The sequence below is a fragment of the Benincasa hispida genome, chromosome 10 (assembly GCF_009727055.1).
Source record: "Benincasa hispida cultivar B227 chromosome 10, ASM972705v1, whole genome shotgun sequence".
NCBI lineage: Eukaryota > Viridiplantae > Streptophyta > Magnoliopsida > Cucurbitales > Cucurbitaceae > Benincasa > Benincasa hispida.
This window is the reverse complement of record NC_052358.1, coordinates 33,410,926-33,420,000: the sequence shown is the minus strand read 5'-3', so window position 1 is coordinate 33,420,000 and position 9,075 is coordinate 33,410,926.

Below are 9,075 nucleotides of genomic sequence, written 5' to 3'. Positions count from 1 at the left end.
ATTCAGCCGTTATTACGAACAACCTGTGAATGGTCGATTTACTGGTTAGGGTTATATCAGGTGGACACAAATATATCTACAATGAGGAGAGTGAAACTATCGAGCTATAGTTATGTGACTTGATAATTAATGAATACTGATTAATTTGGACTAAAGAGTTTTAGCTAATTAATCTTAAATCGTTGGAGTTCATGATCTATAAGTCCATAAGGTTCCTCTACTAGCTCATAAAACATGAACACCTTGAATCAATAAATTAAGTGAATTTGGAATGATATGAATTTGAAAATGTTCAAATTGAATTTAGAGTTTGAATTTGAATAAGTTCAAATTCAAATTAGGGTTTGTTAATTATATATGATGTAATTAAATATTTAATTTATTGAAATTAAACGAAATTGGAGAGTTTATAATATTTAAATATTGATTACATGAATGAGATTCATGTTTAAAATTAGGTGTGTGATTAATTTAATATTTGATATTAAATTGCTTAATTAATTAAATATGGCTAATTAATTAAAAAGAAAAATTAATTTTCAATGTCAAATTCAATTTGAGAAATTGAATTTTGGTCTTTTAAATTCAATTAATTAAATCAAATTTTAGTTAATTTTTAGAATCAATTAAAATTTAAAATAAAAGAAATTAGAAATCGTAAAATTGGGTTTTGAATGGATTTTTCCCACAAAACACCAAGGAGGAGGTGTTCCTCCACCAAATTGACACATTTTCCCCACTTCTTGATGAAGTAGCTGCTGGCTTTAAGTTAGTTTAATGGTGCCTGCATGTAGATGTAGGATAAAAACACTTTTAAGTTTGATAGATTAAAGGTGAATAAAGTGCTGGAAAATAGTTTTTTTCAAAGTTCATCTTCTTCCTCTTAGAAACCCATAGCATTCACCTCACAAATTCACTTAAATTAGAGTTCCACCACTCAAATTCAAGGCTGAGAATAATAGAGAAGGTCTCTTGGTGGTTCATTATCAATTTGAAGTTGAATCAACATGAAGAGCAACTTGAATTAGGGAGGATTCATCAAAGGTATGTGAAACTGGAAACCCATTTGTAATTTTCTGTAATAGCATTCTTTTGAACTCAAATTAAATGTAATTGAGTGCTTATTGATTCTGTTTGCTTCCGTTGCTTACTTGTGTATCCCATCAATGAATACTAATTTAAGCATGTTGTAATTTAGTCTTTAATGCATCATTGTTTTTATTTGATTGTAAATGTTTATGTTCTTTCACAATGGAGTTTGGAACCATCTGCTTCCGCTCAGTAGTCCTCTAGTTTTAGAGTTCCTTCATACAAATTTTTCGGGGTTATTTGGAACAATTAGGAGCCAAAAAGAGCATCCAAGCTTCAAATGAGGCAAAATGACAAAAAGGCCCCCGAAAGAGCAGCCTTCAACATTGCGACACCTTTTCCAGAAGCACCTGATTTTGGTGCAACGCTGCAATGCTAGATACTTTGATGGACGCATGCGCGCCCTAGCGTCGCAGTGCCACCACAACTGCTATATAATGTTTTCTTCGTTTTTAGGGTAGAGAATCAACCTCTTAATCGGCCTCCAGTCGATTTCTTCATCTTCTCAACTCTCGCACTTGCATTTTTCTCTAATTTCTTCCTTCTTTTCATGTAATTTAAGATGGAGTCTGGATCTATCTTCTTCATCCCATGGGGAGGTAAGTTCTAGGGTTTTCTCTAGTTTAGAAGATTTTGGATTGAACTCTATGTAATCTTTGGAGTTTTATTTAAATGTAATCTTTACATTTTGATTATAAGCTTCCTTTCTAATTGAATCGCTTTGTAATCATATTTTCTCTTGATTATCTTAAAACTACTTGGGATTTTATGATTGAATGCTTAGAGATTGGCTTGTAATATGTGACATAAAATTATGGGTTAATCTCGAATGAAGCAAAAGGTTAGATATGCTTGCAATTTGTTTTATCTAACGAATAGTGTTGTTCCTATTAACCTAGGGAAAACTATATTGAATGTTTGATTAGATGATGGAAACTAAATATTCATCCTAGCATAAGCCTCAGAGCGTAATGTGGATTGGGAAATATATTTAGTATGGATTCATCTAGCATGTTTAGCTAATTAGGTAACTAGGACTGTTGGTTAGATGTCCAACCAATTGAGCTAGGGATAATTAAAAAGCACAAGATTACATTCGAATCATTCGATGAACTAGATTACATAGTGTCATTATGATATTCACCCTTTAGCTAGTATGTCTCTATTAATTGCATTTCTATCTTTTACTTTCTCGAATTTTACTTTTCATGCATTTCAACTCACCCAATCCATACCAAGCTTCGACGAACTAATCTTCCCCGCTTCCTTGTAGTTCGACCCTAGACTTGCCGCTTATACTACTAGTTAGTATAAGTAGTTTGTTCGGTGATTTATAAATTTTATTTGATTGGTACAGAGAGGTTTGCGACACCCATTCTTTGAGCCTTGATCAAATTGGCGTCATTGTTGGGGAGGCCAATTAATTTTGCTAAGTTAGTTTGTAGTTAAAGTTTCTTTTGCTTTGATTTGTTCTCTTTCTTGTGTCAGCTGAGCATGATAGGATTTCCAAATCAATCTTGAACATCTGAAAGCCGAGTTTCAGGTCTTGACGACGAGGTAAGTGGCCTTGATTGCCACATTGCCGAGTTGATCTCGTTGGTTGGCCATGTGACGAAGTGGAGTTCGCAACAAATAGAGATAATAGGACTAAGGTTGCAGTGGAGTCCAGTACCACATGGTCATTCCAAGGAGGGGTATTATGATCATTTGGACTACGAGCCTCACCATTCTTGGTGGGAGGAGTCCTTTGACCATGGATTCTCAGGATGGCAATAAAGCACGAGCAATGAAGATTTCACAGCACCCCACCAGTTGACTCATGCTCAGTCTTCAGGGTCAGGTAAGTCTTTAAAGGCTTGGTTTTGGGGCTTTCTAACTGCACTTTTGAGCTTCAGCGGGACAACCTCCATGGGCAACAAGAGTTCGAGCACTTCTAGCAAGAGAGTCTTTGCCCTAAGGCAGAGGCTAGAACTGATTTGCAAAGTCTGAGTGACCTTGTTGCTTAGCTTGCAATTTAGTTGGAAGGGCGGACGAACCATTGCTAAACCATTCCCTTAACTTCTCAGAGGCCTAGAAGCATGAGATAGTCCATGTCGACATGATGGAGAAGAAGGAACCACTTTCTTGAGATTCATCCTCAGGTACCACTTTCGAGTTCTTAATATCTAAACTTGCTAACATATCTCTTCAGTTTCAGTAGGACACTCAAGCTCAGCTGCAAAGCATGGCCGACCATGTTGCCTAGCTAACCGATGCCTTGCTGAGATTAAAGAGCCAACCTGAGCAATCCATCGTCTATACCTCAGAGGCTGAGTTTCTTGGACAGGGTTACTTCTTCAATGATCATGAGGACATCACACCATGCTCTCCCGTTTGTGAGGCTAAGAATGATCCCGAGCCTAAACCCAATGACATCCAGGTGATAGAGTTGGAGGTCAAAAGACCTCGCCCTATTTTAACTCCCAATATTTCGTATATTTTTTTAATTTTTCTCCTCTAGTCCTCACAAGTCTTTTGAGTCTTTTCTTTGTTTTGACTCTTTTTAATCATTTGAGTCTTTTCATTCTTTATTTTTTCCTTTTTTTCCTAATTCAAAAAATCATTAATTCAACCTGTTTGGTTTTCTTCAAAAGATGAAGAGCCTTATAGCCTTACCAAGCTATATTGACTCATCTAAGAAAGGACAAGAGAAATATGTAGAATTTCTTTATGCCTTGATAAGGGACAGGTCACGTCGAGCAACCAAAGTTAAAAATTTGCCCTTTCTAGACAGAGCCAAGTGAAAAATATTACTGCTTTCCTAGCTTAGCTTCTTCTTTTACTTCTGTAGGTTCTCTTCCTTTTCCCTAAGATAATAAGAAGATTAATTCATACACAGCCCTCATACCACCATCCCGTGCACGTAAACGTCATCAAGGGATATTTTCTGTTCCCTTGACTCTTTTGTTTTTCTTGGGCTTAGATTAGAGATACATTTGGGACAATGTATCATTTTAAGTTGGGATGGGGTATGTTGTGATAACTTGGGGTCCTTGAGCGCTATGCTCGAATAATGTTTGTGTGCTTGAATTGCTTGCTTGTTCTCTTGCTTCTTTTATTATAATGAGTAGTTGATGTTGGGCCCTCTTTTTTATTAGGGTTTGCATAAAATTATGTTTGAAGAGCATGATCATGATTTTTAGCCCATTTTAAATTTTTTTCTTATCTTTCATGCACGTTTAAATCCTCTGTCTAACGAAATTAGGTCTTGCATCCTTAAAGTTGTATTATTGGGCTTATATTTTTAGATAATTCATTCTCCAACAACTTTTAAATATAGTTTTTAGCACTTTAGAAAGAGATTTTACATTATATAAATTGAAATTGAGTTGTTAATCTTAATTCAATATATGAAAATATTATTAACATTTTACTTCTTTTTAGAACAAAAAATTAAATAAATGACCTAGGTAACCCAAACCAATCCAACCCAAATGTTTCATGTTTGGGTTCATTTTTAATGAGGTTTAATTGGGTGGAAGAAATTTACAATCCGAACAATTGAGTTGGGTCTAAAAGTCCTTCAACCCAACAAAACTCAACCCACGAACACCCCTAGTCTCTATTAATTGCATTTCTATCTTTTAGTTCCTTGCATTTTACTTTTCATGCATTTCGACTCATCCAATCCATACCAAAGCCCCCTATTTTACCACTTTAACTAAAATTAAGCTTCGATGAACTCATCTTCCGCATTTCTATGTGGTTCGACCCCGGACTTGCCGCTTGTAATACTTGTTTGTATAAGTAGTTTGCTTGATGATTTATAAATTTTATTTGATTGGTGGAGAGAGGTTGTGACACCACTCTTTGTTGGGAATTTCTTAAAACTCGCAGTTTGTAAACATTAAATATATTCTATTCACAATAAAGATATTCTTGAGGCTTCGATTATTAAAAGTCTTATTAAACTGCATTTATTTATAAATCCAGTAAACAAACCTATGGCTATAACATGAATACTTAAACTTTATGTAGAGCCATAAAAGATGGATCAAGTTTGAGTAAATAGCCAAAATGGTCTATAGTATATGAATAAGGTTGGATACCTTATTGTGGTAACACTATAGATGTCATCTACTTTGTATTGATACAAACAATGTGATCCCAAAGTCATTCATGTGGAGACATGTGAGTGGGGGCATCCTATGAAAAAGAAGTTTGCATAAGACCAGACCATGAAATAGTTACTTTTTTTTATAACAACTGTTTACTGTTAAAACTGACTATTTCAAATTGATGACCTAAGGCAACTCAATCTTATTCCTAAGTTAACTATGAACTGTTGTTTATCCAGGATCATCCTTTAATCTGCATAGGTGAGAATGGTTTAATATCACCGCTCAATAAGCCTCCAATTTTAGGGGTAAGACCATATAGATAGCTGGAAACATAGTTTTGCAAGGCGGAATTCACTCCTACCCGTTTTAGGGTTAATAGATAAGTTGTCCCTTAAGTACTGACTTCTTGTCTTGAAGGGACCCTGCCCTCTCACGACAAAGAGAGATTTGGTTTATTGGTTGGACCATAAACCAATTATTCAATAGAGGATCAGTGGAGACTTAATGAGCAAAACGTATTATAGGGGTAAAACGATAATTTTGACCTAGCTGTAAATATGAACGACCTGTGAAGGATCGACTTACTGATTATGGTTAAGTCAAGTGGACAAAAATATATCTACAGTGAGGAGAGTGCAACTACAAAGCTACAGTAGTATGTCTCGGTAGTTAACGAATATTGATTAATTCGGTTTAAAGAGTTTAGACAATTAATCTCAAATTGTTGGAGCTCATGTTCTGTAGGTCCATTAGGTCTTTCTACTAGCTCGTAAAATGATTAAACCTTAGATTAAGATATTGAGTGAGTTTCAAATGTTCAAATTCAAACTAAGGTATGGATAATTATATTCGATATAATTAACATATAATTTTATTGAAATTAAACGAATTTAGAGCGTTCAAGATATTTTAATATTGATTTCAATATTAAGTACATGAATAAGTATTTATGTTTGAATTAGATTTTTTATTAATATAATATTTTATATTAAATTATTATTTAAGTTAATTAATTAAATTTTTTTAATTCATTATTTAAATATAAATCATTTTCCTTTCGTAATTCAATTTCAGAATTGAATTTTATTTTATTTTATTTAGAAAATTAAAATTAAATAGAATTGAAATTGAAAAATTCTTTTAAAATGATAAAATGAAATTATCCCACTTTTTCCACTAAGATTAACACTTAATTAGTGGTTATGAAGTGTCAAAATGTCCATCAATTATTTTTTCATGTTTGATTTGATTAAACACCTTTCGAACTCTATTGAATTGAGAGCATGCAAATGAATTGCTGAGAAATTTATGCAGAAAATTAGTTTTCTGTCCAACCCTCTAATCCTATCCAAATTCTCTCTCAATTGGAGTTTCACTACTCAATCCAAGGCCTGAGTTTAGTAGAGAAGACTATTGTGGAGTTCTACTACAAAGCTTGAAGGAGAATTCCGTGGAGAAAGCAATGAATTTGTAGAATCATGAAAGGTTGTACACTTAAACCCTATTTATGTTTTTTCCTTGTACATGCATGCTTTTTCTATAAAATTGATGTAATTAGAGTGCTTAGATTCTTAATTGCTTCCGCATGTTGATTGTCAACTCCCTCACTCTTCGAGATTTGATCAGGCACTAGCTTTCACACATTCACTGTAGGGACTCATACCTTGTCAATTTTCAAGTGTCCTAACTGACCATAGCAAAGGTAACTCTTTTTACCCCTTATCCATATATACACATTACATTTTTTTTCCTAAATATATTATTTTATTTCAATTCAATTGAGCACAATTTTTTTAAAATAGGTAAATATCACTCTTTTTCTCTCTGATAGTATCACGTTATCAACCATCATGGAAGACATTCTATAACCGGTAGGGCCTTTCGAGGTGACAACCAACTTAACTCAAATTAGTTCATTATTCAGTTAAAGTTTCCAAATTATAGTGACCATGTGCTCGAAAGCTGGGAGACTTTAAGAGGGAATTAAACAAATCATAATTTAAGAGCATGCTATTATATTTCTACAACAGATTATCTAACTTGCATATTCAAAGTACTTCATAGGTAATCGTCATCAAAAGCATGAAATTTAGAGATTCTCATCATCTTTTCTACTCCAAGATTTTCAAAATTACTCCATATTGCACATCATTAACATGCATATATCTCTATAATAACTCATTAACATGCATAACAAGATAAGAAAACACAAAAGAATGAAGACGCTCCCACCCCAAACTTAGAATGATACATTCTCCTCAGTGCATGAAAAGAATAAAACATTCACTCAAAGTAAGTGATACAAGCCTAGGAGTGAAGGGAGTTCACCAAACAGAATGGTAGAATAAGTACTTTTGTGTTGCTTCAATCATATTCTCATACATTGCCACGATTATGTTTAGTAAAGAAAAGTAAAGAAAACGAAGAAAAACCCATTCCAAAGCAATCTCCACGATTGAAGCCCGTCAATCTCGCCTCGATTCACACGACTCTCTAATTTTTCCTCACTTTATAAAGACTAAAAACTCTCTCAAACTCATAACTTCATGGTGCGTTTTAATGAAATTGGCAACCAAAACCCTTCGGGATTATATAGAAATTTTTTCCAAAAATTGAAACTTTTTCCCAAATTTGACCTAAAGTCATGGCACTCTCAGGCAATGTCACTGCACTACTTCCTTTTGCCAAAACATAGGGTTGCGCTCTAAAGCGTAGCTACATTGCTCTAAAAATGCCCCTATCGTGTAAAAAATGCATGGGGCAGCGTAGCTACGTTCTGCGATGCGCTACCCTGTTTTTTACACTTAATAATTTCTTTCTCTTTTCTTCTGTGCTTTCAACATATGGCTCGGGATTGACTTCTTTAGGCATATTTATGCTATTTTTAGCTAATTTTGATATTGAATTGATATCTCGAACATAACCCTAAAATCATTAATATTTAACATCAAATCATACCAAATCATATTAAAAAGCTTTCTAAATCAAGGGCAAATAATGCACATTTTAGGTGCATTTCATCTTTAAACCTAGTTGAAGCATGAGTTATATGTTAGCTCTAAAATACATGATTAACTAATTGCTACTTAGGTGACTATAGCTAGACATTCGAGGGTGAATGTGACAAAGTTATAAATTGATTAGCAAGGGAAACACATATCTACGAGGCATAGCCACACATAAACATGTGTTTAGAAATTAAACAAGATTGAAAGAAACATAAAAATATATGCAATCAGTTCAATCAATAGAAATCTCAGGAATTTACAAGGACTCTGTCCCAAAAACTAGATAAAAAATTCTTACCTCATTAATTCATAGACAAAACAAGAGGAGAAGCTCCAATATAAGATTACAACCTAGAAGAATGTAAAAATCTAACCTGAGATGATAGAAAAATTGAAGAAGAACAAGAGGTTTTTCTCGTCTTCTTGACCTCCATCAATTCCACCATGAAAAACCTAAAGGAGAGAAGAAATTATTTATTAAACTGAGGGAGTGCCACAACGGCACAGGGCAGTGTCACGACGCTAGGCACCTTTATTGGAGTGTCTGCCCCTAGTGCAATAGTGCTCGCACGCAAGTGCTCTTCCTTTCCATCAATATCTGGCGCACCACGGTGCTTCATGGTAAAGTCATGTCGTTGCATGATTTTGGTGCCTACTGCCTTTGGGCACAGGGTGTAGTGTTGTGTATGGCACTGTTGCGCCATTTTTAGAGGCATTTTGGTCGTTTCACTCCTTTGAACCTTCGGTTGCTCGATTTCACTTTCAAAAGCTCCAAGTCAATCCCAAACGACCTACAAAGTTTCGGAATGCATGATTTGCTCGAAATCCTACAAATATAATCATTTAATTACATTAAACATTACACGCAAGGGAAAGAA